The 21,184-nt window shown below is 36.4% G+C and overlaps 1 protein-coding gene across 3 annotated transcripts in view; it reads right to left on the reverse strand.

Moving 5' to 3' along the window:
* Positions 1-10,666: 10,666 nt before the first annotated feature.
* The window catches only part of Kitlg (KIT ligand), an 85,188-nt gene continuing 74,670 nt past the window's right edge, over positions 10,667-21,184 (reverse strand). For 2 of the 3 annotated variants that reach the window (XM_042693175.1, XM_042693177.1), the window contains one exon: positions 16,700-21,013. The gene's annotated coding sequence lies outside the window, so the exon portion shown is untranslated. Of the gene's footprint in view, positions 10,679-16,699; positions 21,014-21,184 lie in introns of those variants that run through there. The other variant, XR_006149514.1, reaches the window with a different exon arrangement.

Consider the following 21,184-nt stretch of genomic DNA (forward strand, 5'->3'; position numbering starts at 1 on the left):
TATGTGGAAAAAGGAACTTTACAACTTGGGGGGGGGGGGGAAGATGGGAAGGGATAGGAAGGGGAAACAAAGGAGGAGGCAACAATGCTTGATAAGAAATGTACTCATTACTTTGCCCATGTAACTGTAACCCCTCTGTATGGTATTTTCACAATTAAAAAAAAAAAGAATATGATGGTCACAATTCTAGAACGTCTGCACTTGAAAACTGGTGGCTTAAATTGAATCTTTAGAAGAAGTACACTGTCTAGAGGCACAGGGGTATCTGTGGGAATCAAGATTGGTAGTAATATTCGATATTTCCTATTAATTAAACTAGAAATTAAAAAGTTTACCCTTCTCTGCTCTTTCTCTAACTGCAGATGCCAAAGCATGGGTGATGGCAGGGTAAGACTGTTGTGCCATGCAGGCTTGTTCCTGGGCAGCTGTTTCTGCCCCAGATGTTGTGGCTAGAGGCTCTTAGGATTCTTGGGCTTCAAGGGCTGAGGCTGCACTGTCCCCCTGAAGATGCTGTTGAAACTCCTAGTGGGCAGATCTGGAAGTGCGGTTTCCACAGTGCCAAGGCCAAAAAGGAACAACTCAACAAGGCAGGCCTGCCAGCTGCACCATGCCCCAACCCTGTGCATCAAGATTAATCCTGCATCCTCCCTTTGGGGAACAGAGGCCTGTCATTGATACAGAGTATTGCCTTGGTTTACCCATTGGTGAAAGATCCCTACATGCTGCGGGTACGTATCTTGTATCATTGTGCTAAGTGATCTCTACACCATGGGTATTACTGACTGTAGTGTGTTAATATTACTTAGCATCACAAGCCACAGTATGCATGAGAAAGAAGTGGGGAGAGATGATACCACTCATGATCCAAGGCTTTCAGGATGCCATTGAGGAAGGAGGGTCTGTCAGGAGTGGGGGACAAACAGTGGTCAACCTGAGGAGTTGGCACAGTGGTATGTTAGACAAATTAAACCATAATATCTGACAGTGCCATTGTTGGGAATGGGATGATGTTAATTAAACTCTTAGGAGCTCAAGTTGCTCATCAATGCATGGCTGCATCATCCTGAGAGATTGAAAAAGTTAAGGATGATGTTCTCCAGAAAAGGGGTAGAGATGGCCTATCAGAGAACCTTGTTCAATATGACTACACTAAGCAGAAATGCTGATAGATTCTGCATGTATTTAATTCTCATGCAGCTATAGTTGTTGCAGGCTTGGACCTTCTAGGACTTTCTCAGAACCTTGTAAAACAGCAAAGAAATAAGATATCCTTTGTCATTCATAACTTGTCAAGCACTGGCAAGATAGCTGTCATCTTGCCAGTAGATATGATTGGAGTAGATGGCCAGGGACAATTTGGAGTCCTTCTAGCAACCTCAAGGAGATTGATGATTTGCTTACCAAGAAAACAGGCACCTTGCGTTGGTTCTGCCATCAAATCTTCTCTGTGTGAAGAGTATGTCCAGGCATGGGTTGTTGGCAGTTTTAAAGTGGAGGAAAAGACTGCCCAGATCACTGACAAACCTCCAGTTACTGTGATTTTACATCATGGAGCTCACACTAGTATTGCTCTTGCTCCTGGCAATTTCAGTGCTTCCTGTAAGACTAGCTCATGAGATGGAATAGTTGAATATTAGCTATAATAATAGCTTAATATTAGAACCTTTGTATAAAAAGTATATAGATGATTTTTTAAAATTGGCTTTAAGAAATAGCCAACAAAGGCAGCCTACATAAAGGTGCCAGGTGACCATTCTAGATATTTAGAACCAGTTGATTAAAATATGCCTCTAGGTTCATTCCCAGGCCAGAAGTCATGTTTTGAACTTTTAGAGGAATATTTGATCATCTCCTGCATAAATGTGGAGCAGAAAATCCTTTGTCTCCTCTTTTCAAAGAAAGACATGAAATGTTTTTCTTTGCAGTAGTTTGATCTTTTTTGCTTATGGAGTATGCTTATTCATTAAAACTATGTACAGCCAAAAAAATTACAAATTAAAAACGTGGATCAGGGAAAAAAATTATTCTGAATCAATACTGTCAACAAATCTGCCCTGTTGGGGGTAAGGTGGAGATCTTATTATACAATACCAAACTTTTCATTAGAATTTTCTGTTGTCTAGGCTCTTTCCTGATTTAGGCAGCTTATCCAGTTCCTGGAAAATGAAGAGTTGTAATCATCTAATAAGGTCTCCTCTAATGATCTTTCTTCCCCTAAACCCCACCCAAGACTAAGAGAGGCAGAGTAAACCCAGAGTCAAGGCCATGGTAGTCATTAAGATGTTTAAACGTGTGCTGAACGTTCCTATTGATTTAATTACAAAGAGTAATTCCTAGCTAATAAATAAAATGCACTTTGTTGGGAAAAACTTAATGTTAAATATCTTTAAATTCTCCAGTGAACTTCAATTGATGAAAACAAGAGCTCTGTAAGTCATTGCTCTCATGGTGCTTACCTAGTAGCTAACAAGCTTCAAGTAAAAAATATATCCATGAATCAACCTGTAATACCTGAAAGTGATATTCTTACAAGGAAAAAAGAACTTACAAAGATCATGAAAAGAGGAGGCAGAGGAGACAGGTATACTCTTTTATATAGGCAGATTGGAGAGGGAGATGTGGCACTTTAGATACGACAGGAAGAAAATGAAGCTCTGGCTATTTCTATATATGGGGAGGACATTTCCAGAGAAAGAAAAAGATCAAATGCTCTGAGATGAAGGCTGAAATGTGTCTCAAGTTGTTGTATACTTGCCTAGGAAGAGCAAGACACTGAGTTCAAGCCCCAGGACCACCAAATACTGAGATGAAGATGCATCTGGAGCATTCTAGAAACATCAAGACCTGAGAGTAGGCCTTGAGAGCAGCTTTGGAGGCTGATGGTGGAAGAGGTATAGTGAGCTGAGGGAAATTACGTTAGAAATTATTGAGTCTTGCTGAAGGGTATCCTGTGTTATTACATGAAAGGGACTTTCTGACCATGCTAAGTCAATGGGAAGTAATTGGAAGGTTAAGAGTAAGATTGTGTATATGTTTTGAACTTTTATTGGATGCATAGCATTCACTGAATCCAGACCATCAAGGAAAAAGTATGCCTATAATAAAGTACACTATTTACACTATGATATAGACACTACAGAAAAAATATGGAAAAATGACAATAGGTTGAATGTGTTAGATTAAAACAAAACAAAAAAAGTTATGATAAAATATACTTAAATAATTAAGATGTATTATTCATATAGGGCTGGGAGTATAGCACAATGATAGAGTGCTTTTCCTGTGTTGACCAGCACTATATTATAGTAATTAAAAGAAATTGGAATTGAAAGTGTGGGTCAAGTGGTAGAACACCAACCTTGAGCAAAACGGCCAAGCAAGAATATGAGTCCCTGAGTTCAAGGTACAAATAAATAAATAAGTAAACAAATAAATAAGTAAATCTGAAACTACATGGGGCTAATTGGTTAGATTTGTTTTAAGCAACTATCTAATTAATACTCACTGTGTTAGACTGCTCATTGAATGACCATATTTAGTTAACATATAATGATTGGATTTATTTCACATACATGGTTTATGTAATGAAATTGTTAGTAATTTGAAAGACAGTAAAGCAGATTCAAAGAAGTTAAGTAAGTTGCTTAAAGTTATATAATTGTTAGCTAGAAGATCCACTATTTCAATGAAGACTCCTTTTATTCTAAAGTCCATGATCTTATGAATTATGTTAATAATTTATTTTTGAAGCATCTTCTATCCATGAATCATTTTTTCTATTATGCACTCATTGTTCAGTATAATTAGAATATTCCCTTCACCATTTTATAGATTTGAGAAATACATTCCTCTGGATACTGGATTCAGAACAGATGTTGTGAGGATATACGTCCCACTAGAAAATTATTAGTTGTTCATCTATACTACCTCTCCTTTGAATATAACACATGAACTTTTAAAATCTTAGTGTGCTCATGGTTTGCAAGTGTTTGATTTGACAAACGACTAAGTGATCACAAATTTGTCGAGACATATGTACTAAATATGATGTGAAAAGATGTCTTCATTTCATAAAAGCAGAAAACTGAGTTGATACAAACAGCAAAGTATGAAAAAGAACGGGAAGAAAGCCTGATAACCTTTCAGATAGAAAAATAAGGAATATAAAAAATAAAGAACATAAAAAATAAAGAATAAAGTCTGTTCTTAGATTTCAAAATAAGTTAGGCACAAAAGGAAATCAGAATTCTCACAAAATAAATACAGCAATGTAACACTCACAATGATACCAACTATTCTACATACAAATTTAAATGTTAATAGAACTCTGAAAATACAGCCATTTCTCAAGGTGCTGTGTTGAACACCAGCCTAGAAAAATCATCACATAAATATCTTTAGCCAAATACATTTGGTCCATGAATCTAAATCAAATCATGTTTTTGAAGTGTGTATGTTATTTCCTAGTACAATTTGCAATTTCATTGACTCTTAAGACAATTCATAGGTTTCACTGAACTTATTCTGTTCCACTAATTGTTTGCTATCTGAAAAGCTGTATTCATAAGTTCAGCTAGAAAATATTTATAAGCCGTATGGTGCCAGACATTGGCAAAAGTCCTTCCCTGGACATGTGCTGGAGGGAATAAGCCACACAACTGCTTCCCTCCCACATAATCCCTATGGTTCATTGGAACTGGATGACCATCCTGGGAACTCTTTACTGTGGTCTGTATGGGTGCCAAAAGCCTGAGAAAGCTTGCTGGGTTGTTCTCATTCAAACATTGAGCTTGCTGGGTTCTTATTCAAACATCTTTAGACACACTTCCTTCTTGCTCAGCAAAACTGCTAATTGGCACAGGAAACATCCCAGCTTTGTCCATTTTCTATAGAAGTTGGAAACCCTTCTACCTGACTATGCTGACAGAATTACATTTTCAATAGTATGAATGCCCAGACATTTCAATGACAACTTTGAGAACAAAGTAACACATATAATTCAGCTGGTTAGTCCTAAACAGCCTCTTGACACAATATAAATCATTAAAGGCAAGCATTCTTAGAAACTAGAGACATAAATGGATATTTGGGATATAATCATTTAAATGTGAGGAAAGCTACACATAGTTCCTTTCTGTTTCTCTCCTCTGACCTTACTTGGTCTTTATACTAAGACATGTTTACTTTGCAACTTATTCTAACTAAGAAGGACCATTGTACTTGGTTTCCAAAGAATATTTTTCCATCACCTCAAGAAAGTCTGTTACATTGCCAAGAGTAAAGAAAAGTGTCCTTGTATTGTTGACCAAGAGTCCAAGTTTCACATATATCTGAAGGTGAAGACAGAAAGAGCCTATAATCTGGTTTTTTATGTCCTTCCTGATTTTCATAGACTTGTGCCAAGTGACAAGGGAAAAAAGAAGTATAATTTTTAATGAGAACACAATTTAAATCAGAGTTGAAATTATTGTAAACTTTTGGGAGTTGATATAAATTCTCAATGTTCACATTTAGCTACTCACTAATAGCTAGTTTAAGTATTTGCTGCCTATGCATTTTACTTCTTTGAATTCATATAGATGCCTAAAGTTGTATTTGAAGCATTGCAGGCTTTTGATAGAGAATAATGATGCTCTTAATGGTTGTGGTACATCCTGTACAAGTACATCAATATGAACAAAGCCCATACTCCAGAAGTGGCATCTAAAAATAGGAGATTATTGATATTTTGTTTCTTATTCTACTTGCTTATTCTAAGGTTTTGTAGTACTCACTGAAAAAAGTGTAGCGATTCATGACATCATACCCTGTGCTAAAACCATCTTGCTAACACGATAATTAACCAGCTAGGTGATTGCATGTGGAAAGCCATAGCCATTGCTACTTTTCAGTTATAAGAAACTCGTTTTCAGTGTGAGAAATTATTTAATTCACTGAAACTCTTGTTCCCCACAGTATGCCCGGAACTGTAATAAATACTTGAATGGGTACAAAAGAAGTCTCCTGGAGACTTTCTAATCCTTGCTGAGTTGTTTTGTGGAATTAACTTTTCAAGGATGGCTTCATAGGGTAATACGTTCTACTCCTCAGCCTCCAGTTTAGAGATTCATTCGTTTGGGAAGCTACACTAAAATCAGTTTTCAGGAGCACAGTGAGTCAATGAAGTCAGTGGTCTTTAGAAGAAATAAAATGATAGATAAAACAAGAATCGACAGTTATAGAAACAAATCAAGTTACAGATGGGGATTTCGTGTGTGACAAAGTTGTTATTTTAAACCTGTGGGGAAAGATCAATAATTTAATAGGCAAGAGTGAGACCGTTGGCTGGCTATGTGGATAAAGACCAAGCTGGGTCTGTAGCATAGAAGCCAAATAAATCCTTGACAGAGAATAAGTTAATAATAACACCCAGAATAAGAATAATAAAGGTAGCTATAAAATTAGGAAAAGATGATAAATTGTTCTTTATAATAATGAAACAGGCAAACCTTGTTTATACATAAAATATCACCTATATAATATACAGGGGAAAAATGGAAGAGTTGACTACAGGAATCATTACATACAGCAAACTTATATGAAGTACAGTGGCAACATGACCATAAAGCAAGAAATTTCTAGAAAAATCTCAAAATAAAAAAGATAAACTGGAAAAATGTGTGTTAAGCATATAATAAAGGACTAATTTGCTAGATAAACAATGTTTATAAATCAATGAAATATTACTTTCTTTCTGAAAGACAAATTAGGAAAAATATACAGTCCACAAATTATCAAAAAGGGCCAATAATCATTTATTTCACAATTATATACTAAAAACCTATGTCTGTCATGATTACTCAAAGTATACATGACTACTTAGGCTATATAGTTGCTTAGATTCATAGGTGATGATTCAGAAAACTCATGAAAATGTACTTAAGTAACTAACTGGACAATATGTTTAACATTGACCCAGTCAATGAAACAAATTTACCAGGACATTTTAGGTTATTTGCATTTTCAATGGTCTGATTATTACATCCATCAAAATTTGTATGCTAGACCTTAATTTTCATTGTAATAGTATAAAGAGGTGTGGGGGGTCTTTTTGTCCCATTATCACAAATGAGATGAGTACCCTGGTAAAAGAAGATGAAGTGTTGTTGCCCCGTTATCCCTTTTTCCTTGGGAAGAAATAGCAAGAAAGTATCACCTAAGAGAAACAAGTTCTCACTAGACACTAGACTTCAGACTGGATCTTGAGCTTTCTATCCTTCAGAACTATGAGCAATAATTTTTCCTTGTTGATAGATTTCCAAGACACCCAGCAATATGTATCAGATATTGCCAAATTATTAGCTTAGATACCTTAAAATTTCAACATTATATAATGCTAATTTTTTCATTGACCATATTTTTTCCCATTTTTCATACTTCAATTCTCATGATGAGAACAGCCCTGCACATGCATCAGAAAATGAGAGTGAAATTGTTTGTTAGGATTCTAAGTATTGACAATATACTCAGAGTTCAATAGGCATATATATCCTATTAGTATGTAATCATAGTAATGAAGAATGAAATATATTTTCTTTCACCACTTCCTATTGAGTCATTGAAGTTTAAATAGTGGTTAGGCTAGTTGGACCTATTTAATACAATGAATTGTTATGCATCTGTTGGAGCCAGAGGTGGTGTGACAAAAACTAGTGAGTGTCTTAAGGCACCTTGAAATCATAGTTTGGGAACCTCTGTAGGATGCTGAAAAATGCTCAGGATGCACTGAATTGATCTGGAAGTGCTAGGGTAGAAGGAATGTGTTGCCACTTTAAATAGTGTATATATAAGTTGGGATTCACTGAGAAGGTGATATTCAAGTAAAGATTTGGATGTTAGAAGTGAGCTCTGTAGATATTTAAAGGTAAAATAGCATAGCAAAGAGTACATCTAATGCAAAAGCTCTAAGAAAGTAGTGCACCCAAAATTCCAAGGGGCCAGAATAGCTGGAGCAGAGGGAGCCAAAAGAAAGTTAGATCAGGGAGGCAAGTCACATAGGCATTAACGAACTTTGACTACTAAGGAAGATAAAATTAAAGTGTATGGGATCTGGGTACTAAGTGGCACACTCCTATAATCCTAGCTACTCAGGAAGGTGAAACCTGGAGGATCAAAGCTAGAAGGCCAATCCAAAAAGAAAAGTCTTCAGACTCCACCTCCAATCAACCAACAAAATACTGAACTGAAGGTGAGGCTCAAATAGTACAGTGCCTGCCATGAGCAGGAAAGCTGAGCAAGATACTGTGAGGGCTTGAATTCAAGCTTTGGGAATGTATGAGGAATATATAGCATGAGGAGGCTACAATGCTTGATAAGAAATGTACTCATTATCTTGCCCATGTAATTGTAACTCTCTGTACAGTATTTTCACAATTAAAAAAAAAGACTCAGAATTGGATGCCAGAATTAATTACATTGAAAATTTGAAGAGCCATTTCTAGAGTAATGGAAGTGAAAATCGGATTGGTTTCCACATAGATTCCATGTGGAGGATCTAATAATTCTAGTATAGCAGTGGCGATTGATAAGTGGTATCAATCCTCAAGCTACAGACCTGACTGTCAGACACATCTCTAAAACAAGTATTTTCTGCTTTCAAAACATCTTCCTAAACTGGACTTTAATATGTATGAATTTTGCCAACTTTTTAATTTTCATATAGGTTTTCTTGGCCTTTTATTATCTATCTTAAAAATATATTTTAGGAGCCTATAACATGTCTGCCATGAGGTTGCAAGACTTTAGTAACACAAAGTATCTTGTGACACAAAATCTCTTTAAAATGCAAGCTTTCATGTGTTTAAAATGCTCTGTCAACAACAGGAACCAGGAAAGAAAACATATGGCAGGTTCAAAGTTCTCAACTAATTGAGTGCAGGTACTGTGGAGAGTGTTTTTTGTCTGACAAGATTAAGGAATTAATTGATCAAGATACTCTATTTCTACATGTTTTGACAAGAAGAAAAAGGAAAAAAGCCTGATTGCAGCTACTCTGTAGAAAACACTATGAAGGAAAAGAAAAGATATTTCACAGAATAAAATATGTGCAAAATATATCTCTAACAATAAAGTTGTATCAGAAATATACAGAGAACTCTTAAAACTCAGAGACAAATAAAACCACCCAATATAAAAGTAGACAAAAGATTTGACTGGAAGCCTCACCAAAAAAGATGTACAGACGGCAAATAAGCATATGAAAAGATACTCAACACAGTTTAAAAAAAAACAGCTTAGTACTGGAATAAGAAATGTACTCATTACCTTGTTCATGTAATTGTAACCCCTCTGTATGGTATTTTCACAATAAAAAATAAATGTGTAAACTGAAAAAAAGAAAGAAAAAAGAAAAAAAGAACAGGCCTGAGGACCAATGGAACAGAATCGAAGACCTAGAAGTAAACCCACAGACCTATGACCACCTAATCTTTGATAAGGGAACCAAAAACACAGGATGGAAGAAAGCCCCTCAACAAATAGTGCTGGAAGAATTGATTATACACATGCAGAAAACTGAAGTTAGATCCTTATATATCACCCTGAACCAGAATCAATTCTAAATGGATCAAAGAACTCAATATAAGACTGGATAGCCTGAAAATATTAGAGGAAAGGATAAGGGAAGCATTAGGGCTCCTTGGCATAGGTCAAAACTTCCTAAGCAAAGACCCAGAAATACAACAAATCAAAGAAAGGCTGGATAAATGGCATTGCATCAAAAGTTTCTGCATGGCAAAGGATATAGCTAAAAAGATAAATAGAAAGCCTACAGAATGGGAAAAGATCTTTACTAGCTATGCAATAGACAAGGGCATCATATCTAAAATTTAGAGTTCAAAAAATTAACCCCCCTGAAAACAAATCCTCAAAGAAACAACCACCCCAGTAATAAGTAGGCCAAAGACTTAAAGAGAGACCTCTCTGAAGAACAAATAAGAATGGCCAATAAACACATAAAGAAATGTTCAACATCTCTAGCCATAAAAGAAATGCACCTCAAAACAATATTGAGATTCCATCTCACTCCAGTTAGAATAGCCGTTATTATGAAAATTAATAATAACAGATGCTGGTGGGGATGTGGCCAAAAAGGAACACTATTACACTGTTGATGGGAATGTAAACTTGTTCAACCACTCTGGAAAACAGTGTGAAGGTTCCTCAAAGGACTTAACATAGAGCTTCCCTATGACCCAGCAATCCCACTCCTGGGAATTTACCCAAATGACCACAAAAATGCCCACATTAAAGCTACCAGCACAACCATGTTGATTGCAGCATTACTTACCACGACTAAATATGGAATCAACCCAGACGGTCCTCAGTGGATGAATGGCTCAAGAAAATGTTGTGTACATACACATACAACAGAAAGACTTGGAAAAAATTATATTAAGCAAAGTAAGGCAGACCCAAAGAAACATAGGCTGCATTGTTTCCCTCATTTGTAATAACTAGAATATCCTAAAGGATATTCTTAGGAGAGGACCAAAGTGGCTCAATAGCTATGTGCATATGACCATATAAAATGATGCTTAATGAACTCCAAGGAATGGAAACAAGAGGTGTTTTTTTTTTTTTTAATTGTACTGTTTGTGGTTATTTCTTTTTTCTTTCTCCTCCCCACCCCCCCCCCCCCCTTTGGTTTATTCCCCGATGTCACTATTTTTGATTTCTCTACCATTTGTTCTGTATATAAGTTTATCTGAGTTGGGGAAAGGAAGGGAAAATCACAGAAACAGTGGGACAAAGGGTGAACCAATTCAAAAGTGATACTCATTAAACACTTTGTTAAAAATGAACTTTACAACCTCTATCCCTATTTAAGCATTGTGTTTTTTCCCTTCCCCTCACCAAATTAGAGAAGTGTGCATACAAGATGCAGGGCACCAACATCAAATACAGTGAAAACAAGGGTTATACCATGGGGGAGGAACATACAAAGAAACAAAAATAAATCACATGTACATGATAAATATGTTACAAACAATAGCAAGAAAGGAAAAAACCACTTGTGTCCCTATCTTGGGGTTCATTTCGCTTAACACAATGAGATCCACATGACACTATGTTGAAAAATGAACTTTACAATTTAGGTGGCGGGAGTGGGGGGGAGGGGAGGGAGGGAGGGCTGGGATGGGAAGAGTGCAGTCCTGGAGATGGGAGGGAAGAGATGGTAGAGGAAAACAAAGGAGGAGGTAACAATGCTTGCTCATGTAACTGTAACCCTTCTGTACAGTATTTTTACAATAAAAAGTATTTTAAAAAAGAATGAAAATTGGAAAACTTAAAAAAAGTTTTTAGGGAGAGCTAAGCACCCATGTCTCACACCTGTTAATCCTAGCTACTGAGGAGGCTGAGATTTGAGGACCACAATTCCAAGCAGCCCAGGCAGGAAAAGCCCATTATCTATCTATCTATCTATCTATCTATCTATCTATCTATCTATCTATCTATCTATCTGTCTATCTATCTATCTATCTAGAACTTTACAACTTGGTGGGGAGGAAAAAAGTGGGAGAGAATGAGGGAGAGGATAACACTGTTCAGAAAGAAATGTACTCATAACCTGACTTATGTAACTGTAACCCCTCTGAGCATCACCAAAACTTGCACATCAATGCCTAAAACAGTTTCCTTGGTATTAATTAAAAACTGGAACCAACCACGATATCCTTCATTAGGTGCCTGGATAAACTGTAGTATATCCATATAATGGAATATTATTTAGTGATAAAAAGAAATGAGCTGTCAAGGAACAAAGACAGATGAGTGCCAAATGCATATTGTTAAATGGGACCAAACATTTTGAAAAGGTTACATATTAAAATTTTTAATTATATAATATTCTAGAAAAGATAAAAGCTATAAAAAGCTATAAAAATATTCTGGAATTTCCAGAGCTTCAGGGGAGAAAAAAAATGAATAATTTTAGATCAATTAAGCATATCTATATTACACTATAACAGTAGCTAAGACACATGCATTTTTCAAACGATATATTAAGAAGCGTAATATACATTATGCACAGTTCCTGGCTCCATTAGTGGAGATAAATGGAATTATTTATAGTTGTGTGTCATTGGCCTTCTACATCCAGAGGTCCCACATCCCTGAATACAATCAACTTTGGATCAAAAAAATATTTAAAAGAATATACTAAACACAGACTTTTTTCTTGTTATTTACTCATAATACATAAACACAGCACTAACATTGCATTTTAAGTGTTCTAAAGATGATTTAAAATACAGGAGAAGAAGCATGCCATTTTGTATAAAGGACTTGGGTATCTGGGGATTTGGGTATAAGTGTGGGATTCTAGGACAAATCATATGATAGCAAAGAATGGCTATTTTTCCTAACAAGGCAAATTTTCTGTTTTGGCCAGACTTCAATAACACCAGAATTGCCACTTATAGTTTTACACATCTAGAACTTGATGATTGTGAGCGTTTTTCACAAACAGGCTTCTACGTATTTCAAACCTTGTCTCTCCCCCCAATACGCATATTCTCAGGTGCCAGGTCCAGAGGACAAGTTTGCATCATGACACCATGTCTGACCGAGTACTTTTGGGTCATGTCACCCTTGAGAGCTGGCACAGGGTTCAGTGCAAGTGTTGCTGGAGGCTACCCCCTCACCAGAACGGCGACTGACAAATGTGGTTGTAAATTTACAGAAACACATAACGATGCAAACAATTTGCTAGGTCCCCCCTCAGAAAGTATAAGGAACTTGGCAAAAGAGAGGAAGGGGGAGGGTGGACACTGATGTTTTTTTAGTGTCACAGAAAAATCAGTTTTTAAATATCAGGAGCTTCACTGCAGCACAGTAGTTGAGTGTGAGCTTAGCATACATTAGGTCTAATTCCTAGCAGTCCCTCCTCTCCCTTAAAAAATGCTGCAAGCCATTGCAAGTCCTCTTTTATTATTTCAATTTTCAGTCAAGATAATCACACAAGAGGAGAATGGAGAATGAGGTGTGCATTTTGTGTGAGAAACCAAAATGTGAAATGGTTTAGCGCATAGAAAAGCAAATGATTACTATAACAGTATACTTGCTGAACACCAATAGTACCCCACTTGAAGTTTACAGGAAATAACTATACAGAGACCAGTGAGCATGATGGTATATTGAACTCTACATGCAAATAAAGGAGCATGGAGAAGTGGAGTTGCACACATGCAAAAATTAGGAAGGGAGAGGATCAAGGAAGAGGTGATTCTAATGCTGGACTTTGATGGTTAGTATGTGCCTAGAGAGATAGCAGAGAGTCCCAATGACCATTAGTAAAAGTTGGTAGAAACAACAGCTTAACAGACCCAGTGAGTCAAAAGATAGCTGGGATTGGGAAAGCTAGAGAGACTACCCTAAACCAATAAGAAGTGATGGTCAGAAATATAATTCCTGCAACCGAGAGATGAATGGGTTACAGTTAGTGCACTGATGTCTATGGCATGACGACGGACTGCTTGGCTAGAGTAGGACTGAAGGCAAGTTCACTCAGAAGAGAGAAGTTCAAAGGATGTTGAAAAGATCATTTATGCATATATTAAAATTTTTCAGGAATCAAGGCAGGAGTATAAAGGAACCAAATGGCAGTAATCCAGGTGGTAAATAAAATTATAAAAAAATCTAATGTAAAAACTGAGAAGTTAGCACATGAAAGGAAAAACAAAGTGGCACTGGTTATGTGATCTGGTATCAGGAGGTTCTGAGAGGGTCTAGAGATGAAAACATGACTCAAGAGGGGTGGAGAACCCATTTTCAGCCTCAATGCCAAGTGTGGGGGGGAATATGGGACTGACTGAGAGGACTAAAGAGGCTGACATATCCTCGGAAGACAGCCTCTTGGTAACTATGAGGAGATGACGCAGAAAAGGTCTTGAGATGTAGCCTTTTGCTAAATATGGACTGCAATGACACAAGACACACATTATATTACAACCTTGATCTCCATCTATAGCACTTCCTGGTTCTTACCATATAGTGGATCTGGGTCAATGCAAAGTGTTCCACATTCCTCTAGTAAGTGGAGAAGATGAAGTAGGAAGTAGTATTGTACATACTGAGTTTAGAGGTTAGCAAGATACAGTTAGCAGCAATGCTTCTAGGGATGGCTTGTAATTGGACTGTATACACTTTATTAAAATGTGCCATTGCTGGGCGCCAGTGGCTCACGCCTGTAATCCTAGCTACTCAGGAGGCTGAGTTCTGAGGATCACGGTTCAAAGCCAGCCCAGGCAGGAAAGTCTGTGAGACTCTTATCTCCAATAAACCACTAGGAAACCGGGAGTGGTGCTGTGGCTCAAATGGTAGAGCGCTCACCTTGAGCTGAAGAGTGCAGGGACAGTGCCCAAACCCAGAGTTCAAGCCGCATGACCGACCACCCCCCCCCCCAAAAAAAAAGTAATTTACCATAGGTGGAGTGAATTGCCCATGGATTATAAATATTAGGAAAGTATTTTTTAAAATATTTTAAAATATTAGAAAACAATGTGTCTTAGCTGGGTGCTAGTGGCTCACGCTCATTATCTGAGCTACTCAGGAGGCTGAGATCTGAGGATCACAGTTCAAAGCCAGCCTGTACAGGGAAGTCCATGAGGCTCTTACATCCAACTGACTGCTAAAAAGCCCAAAGTAGAGCGGTAGCTCCCAACCATAGCATGCTAGACTTGAGCAACAAGGCTCAAGGACAGTGCCTAGGCCCTAGAATCAGTGTATGCTTGCATGTACACACACATGTACACATACACACATATTATAATTATACTGAACATATATATCAACTTTTTGTCCTTTCCATGATTCCCTAAACAACACTGTATAATGACTCTTTGCATAGCATTTACAATAAATTACACAGAATATTTTCAGGCATTTGCTCGAAAATAATATGAAACAGGAGGGGATCAGTGGAGCTAGGTGGCAGGTAAAGTAGGTAAGGGTGAGTTATATTTGCATGGGAATTCATTATACCGTCCTGTCCTGTCTACTTTTGTATGAATATATTTCAAATTGTCCTTGATAAGTTTTAAGGAATTACTTTCCTCAGCCAATGAGATAAGCGGCGATGCCTGAGTCAAAGTGTAACTCCACTAAATTTGATGCATATAAAGGCACAACTCTCACGTTCATGGTGTAACTGAGAGTACATTTAGCAATCTACAAAGGCAAAACAATGAGCTGGATGAAAGAGTCTTGCAAGTCATGCTGTAGAGCTTGGGTTCCATCCTAAAAATAACGTAGACATGATTTAAGGGTTTTACCAAGAGAAGAGTACTACCAGATTGCTCCACTGAAATGTGATGAACTCATTGAAAACTGACTGAAGGGCTGTGGTCAGATAGGCGGCTGTTGGAATCAGCTAGGTATCTATTGGTGAAAGTCTGAACCCATTTAAAGTAAGGCAGATGACAGAGACAGGATCAGCAAACTGTTCCAAAACAAAATGGTGGGTAAATAACCATGGTGCTGTGGAGCTGGGAGATGTGATCCTAAGAATCGAGTATCAGATGGGGCTATGGAGGATGGTTATTTACTTCTGAAACCACAAGAGCCATAATGAGGTTCTTCTTGCTATTCCTTTTCCAAAAGCAAGCATTGCTGTGGGCCCTGAGAGTGTTATCTGTATCCAGTATATCTTATTGAGGAAGGCCTACTCTTGTATCTGTGACTCTGCATATCTATAGATAAAAAACATGCTAAGGATGCACCTTTTCTATTTGATGGAATAAGCTGGGAAATATTAAAATTTATTGCTTTGAACCATAAAAAATTTGTCATATCCTAACTTTACAACTTTGGTGGGGGGTGGGAAGATTGGGCGGGGGGGGGGTGGGTGGGAGGAGGCTGGGAAGGGATGTGAAGGGTAAACAAAGGAGGAGGCTGCAATGCTTGATAAGAAATGTACTCATGATCGTGCCCATGTAATTGTAACCCCTCTGTACAGTATGTTCACAATAAAAAAATAATAAAAATAAATAAATAAATAAAAATAAAATGAAAAAAGAGAAAAAAAATTGTCGTATCCTTATAATTTTTATCCTGAAATAATGCCTCTGAGTTTCTTCTATTCTTCTATTTCTTCTTCTTGTGTGTCTTAAGCATATCAACTGGAACGTAGTTACTTCCAGTAACTGGGCAGGTGCTCTACCACTTGAGCCATGTCCCTTAGCAGTTTTTTTTTTAATAGAGAATGTGTTGTTTCTCCTTTATCTTCCATGACTAAATCTGTCTATTTTCACAATAAATATATATATTTATTCTACTTAAATGAACCTTTGATGATGTAAGGATAATTTTGCTTCCATATGTCAACAAAAGTAGACTATTGACAAAAGTTACCATAATAAAATTAAATTTTTATTTTTGCCATATAACAACTGCATGCTGTTATAAAAACTGGATGTCAATGTGTATATGTGTGTATGAATGACTATATATAAGTGAATATATATATATTTAGTCATTTAAATGTGTACATAACTCAATTCATAGAGATTTCTTAGAATTAATGTAAATTAAAATATAGAAATTTTCATAGTTAAATTTAAAAAATAATAAAGTAAACTTAGTTTTCTCTTAATAAATGTTCATCAATGCTGGGAACATGTGTGATAACCTTAAGAGATCAAATGACAGGGCAAATTTAGGAGAGTGCATAAAATTCTTTATTTAGAACAATAAAGCATATGTATATATAATGTAATTTCAAATTCAAACCTGTATAAAAAGGGTCAGGACATATACCTATTTTAAAAAGTACACATACAGTATATACACATACACATCACATTTTACAACCTTTTTATTTAATTAAACTTCAGTCATAATAAAACTATTTAGAATAGTGTTGACATACATTTACATTACAATATGCAAACTGCAATCTATGACTGAACTAGCAGTAAATCTGCGCATCCATCTAAATGCCAAATACTTTTCAAGTCCATTATTTAACAGTGGCAAGCGGACCCTACAATCACACATTAATCCTTACCATATAGGAGAATAGACTACTTTGATTGGAAAATTATATTGAAGAAGTCTTACAGCTTGGAAATCAAGTAAATTAAAATACTATGGTTCATAGTTTTAAACGACTATTATCGTAATTTTATTTTCAGAAATATTATAAGAATGCGGTTGGAAATGGCAGTTACACATTAACAATGCTTGGGAAACATTGGATCAGTTCTAGAACATCTTATTATGACACGAAAGTACCATGATTTACCTTTACAGAGGCATCTCAAGACTAGTTAACAGAAAACACTAACACCATGAATTTTATAAGCAAACACCATAAATAAATTTTACTCTGATGGATGGATGTTAAAACCAGTTTCAAAAAGTGATAATAATTTCAATAAGACTAATCTGTTCAAAGATAAGTTAGCTTCTTTTAAATTCTTGTCCCCCTTTCCAATTTTATCTGTAATTTATGAATTATCCTTTCATAAATTAGTCATAAAATATCCTTTGGCAGTAGGAAACTTGGTATCTCATATCTTCTGCTCTTAGCATTCATTAAAATTAGAACATTTAAGTACCCACTGGTGCCTTTCCAAATGTCATGCACAGCTTATGACATTGGTTCCTGACTAAAATGCACTATTAGTTTTATTCTTCAGAAATGATCCCAAACATTTACTTAAACAGAGGGAAAAGCCATCTCTTGTGTAAATGGTTATCCGATTCACTGTACTTGAGACTGAATTTCACTTTTACTAATGGACTCTATTTTTACATTAGAAACAAAACAGCAAGGATTTATTTATGGTCAAGTTGTTTATTCAGAGATCAGAGTTGGAAGCTTTGTATGGGGCAATTTCTGCTCTATTTTATCTATTTTGTCAGTCACAGAGCAACAAGGGCTCATCTCTAAGGAGTGACCCCCTGAGATGCTACACACAATATAAAATTGAGATACAAAGTGGGATTGGGGGAGGGGTGTCATTTACCATATTAGATGTTGGCAGAATAGGTTCTTCTAGGTTCTTTTAGTAGTCTTGCTCAGCATCTATTCCACTAAGCTAAATTGCCTTTTGAAAGAATATACTTCTGAAAGCAAATTAAGTATGGCTAAATGATTTGTATCAAGATTAAATCTTGAAATCAAAACACTTTGGGAAATATCCACAGTTTCAGAATGGACTTTCTGCTCACGTATTACTCAACAGGGTGTCTCAAAAGTATGCTAATGCTCCATAGAAATGTGTTTGGTTCCTACCAAAAGCAAGTACTGTATTATGGCTATATACTTTTTATATTAATATTTTTCATGTCTACAATCATTTTCATTTTAAGAGTATAGGTTACTTGTGCCATTATGTTACTGAAAACAAAATCAAATTGTATCTGACTCATTAAAAGTGGCAGTGTGATAGGCCCATTAGATTATAAAAACTTCAGAACTACTTCAGTATGACTGGGCAGTCCTCATTATGAATCCCAGAGCTAGTTTTGTGATAGGACTTGTTTCTACCAAAGGTACAGTTTTCAGTATAATTTAGAATCTGCATACTTCTGAGTTCATTTTAATTAAAAGGCAAGTTTGAAACATTACAAAAGAGAACTATCAGAAATCTGGCATCAATTTAAAAGGTTATTTCATGGTTTATCATCTCATAATTTATGTAAAAAGATATTCTAAACATACAAGTAATTAAAATAAGCACATATATATTTTTCAGTCTGGAAATGGGTATGACATAGATACTGTCCAAGCAGCTAGCATCCAAAGAAATGTTCAGCCTTTTTGTTTTTGTTTTCATTGTTCAAATGCTTTATTGAAACTTAGTATCTAAATTCCCAATGAGCTAACACATGTATTAGGCAAGACACATCTCTCTCTCTCCTACTGTGTCAAATGTTATATAACCTGTTCAATTTTGTTACTTGGCACAATTAAGACAAGGTCGTTGAGTGTTAAAGCACAACTTTGAGAACAAAAGTATATTTACTGTACTTTCAAGTTCAGTAAATAGCATTCTCATAGGCCCTAGCAAACTGAAACCACTGCATAAATAAATCAAAGCATCAGTCTGAGAAGTATTAATATTCATAATCTCTACATACTTACACATATTACTTATGTTAACCTATGCCTATTTTCCCTCCATAAAACCATTGCCACATACTGAGATAGGTCCTTCCAGCAATTAAAATGATCTACTAATTTTATGATGAATCATGGTGTGTCTGAGAGCATGAACAAGTTGATAAAGCCTCCCTCTGCACTTGCATTTTAGAGAAAATGCTGAGTGCCTGAGGAAACACAGCACTTTAGAGAAGAAAAAGACCATAGAAATCACCTGCTCTCTTTGGTATAAAAAAGAGCAAAGGCCACATACTGGAGTCGTACTTGGATTAGCTTTGAATATAAGCTAACATCCAAGTATACTAGAACTTCTTGGATTTTTTAAACCAACAGAAAGGTAACAGTTTTCATGCCATACTTGAATAAATACACTGAAAATTGTCTTATGGTTACAGCGCATGGTTAATGATGTTGTCTCGGGATGAAGTCAGAATGAAAACCTTTAGATTCTTTTATATGTTTGTTCATGATATGTTAAAAGAACTTTCATCAATGTGAGATGTGAAGAAAAGTTATTCTTTGACTGGCTATGCATTCTCTCAACTATAAAAAATGGTACGGGGAATTCACTTCAGGTCTTACGGAGTCTAATTTAAAAGTATGATGCCCACCTTGAAAATTCCTGTCAAATTGACTCAATATGGCAAATGCTGTCACACATTTTAAATAGCAAACTGACATGCATAACTACATAAAGCTCTCTTTATTTTTAATTCATAAATCTTAATACAGAGTGCCTGATTTTTTTTAAATAAATGGTTCCTTTAAACAGATACTGGTGATTATACTATAAATAACTAAAGTTTCCTGATTCTTTGCATTCTTATCAAATCCAAGTAACCCAGTTTTCAACACCCATTACAGCATGTGGGTGCCATTTCCTAACCTTAGACACTAAATATCATAATTTATTTATACTCTCTCCCATGATGGACATTAAAAACAGGACCTTCATAGATTCGTCATTCTCTCCCAAGTCCAATTTCATGAAGTCTGTAACAGTTCTAGAATATAAACGTGTCATAATATAGTTTGCAAACACGATGTACATACTCTAGAGTGGTCAAGGGGAAATGACGACTTCACTACAGGAGCCAAATGTCCCCTACAGCACATTCTTCTGCTGGTCAGTGTTCATAGCTTCATCCTGCGACGACTCTTCTGAGAGGCTTCCCTATATCAAAGCATCACATTTCGAATTCAGTACTGGATCCTTTGCCTGGGCAAAACAAGCTAGCTGTGTTCATTGTTTTAGTGGGATGTGGCTGTACATGGTCTACACCAGGAAGATGCCAAGATCAGACCCCTCTCCTTAATCAGCAATTACAGAGCTGACATGATTTCTCCAATCATAGTTCCTATTTCTTTCCGCTCTATGATGCTACAGTCTGTTTGTTTGTTTTTGTACTTGTTTTCTAGATCCCTTTGAGGAAAAAAAAAAGTAATCCCCCCCTCCCCTCACTATGCAGGCTGAAATCTACTTGCAGAGACCCGGCTAACTACAAGCTGCAGGCTGTAACTGAAGAGTAAAGCACACGTGTTGTTTTTCAGCACTTAGACATTTCGGGAGCCATGCAAATGGTGTGTGCGTGGACTGGGAAAATGGGTTTTCTCTCCCATCATGACTTCCAAGTTCTGAATGAGACCACAAGACCCCCAGGTCCTTCAAACAGAGTCCTGCTCCTCGCAAATTCTTCTTTACAGATGATTAATTCCAGGCCAGTTTCACAGTAAAACACTCTGTTCCAATTTCTGAATCATCATGGGTAGCAAGAACAGATAAAGATGAGGTCTGTCATTTCAGACAGAATAGGAATTTGTCTTAAAGCTGCTTCATTTATGAAGCAAACATGAACTGTTACCAGCCTAGAGAGAAGGAGGGGGGAAGAGAGAGAGAGAGATTAAGGTTGGTTCACTTTCTGCCTTCTTTTTTATTCTCACTAGCTGAATTTATCTAAGATTCCTGAAGGAAAAACAGACTCCCATTGTATACTCTGCTTAGCCTAAATGAGCTACGTAATTTCTTCTTTCTTAGCT

The sequence above is a fragment of the Dipodomys spectabilis genome, unplaced genomic scaffold, assembly GCF_019054845.1.
Source record: "Dipodomys spectabilis isolate Male_0828 unplaced genomic scaffold, ASM1905484v1 ptg000163l, whole genome shotgun sequence".
In the NCBI taxonomy this organism is placed as follows: domain Eukaryota; kingdom Metazoa; phylum Chordata; class Mammalia; order Rodentia; family Heteromyidae; genus Dipodomys; species Dipodomys spectabilis.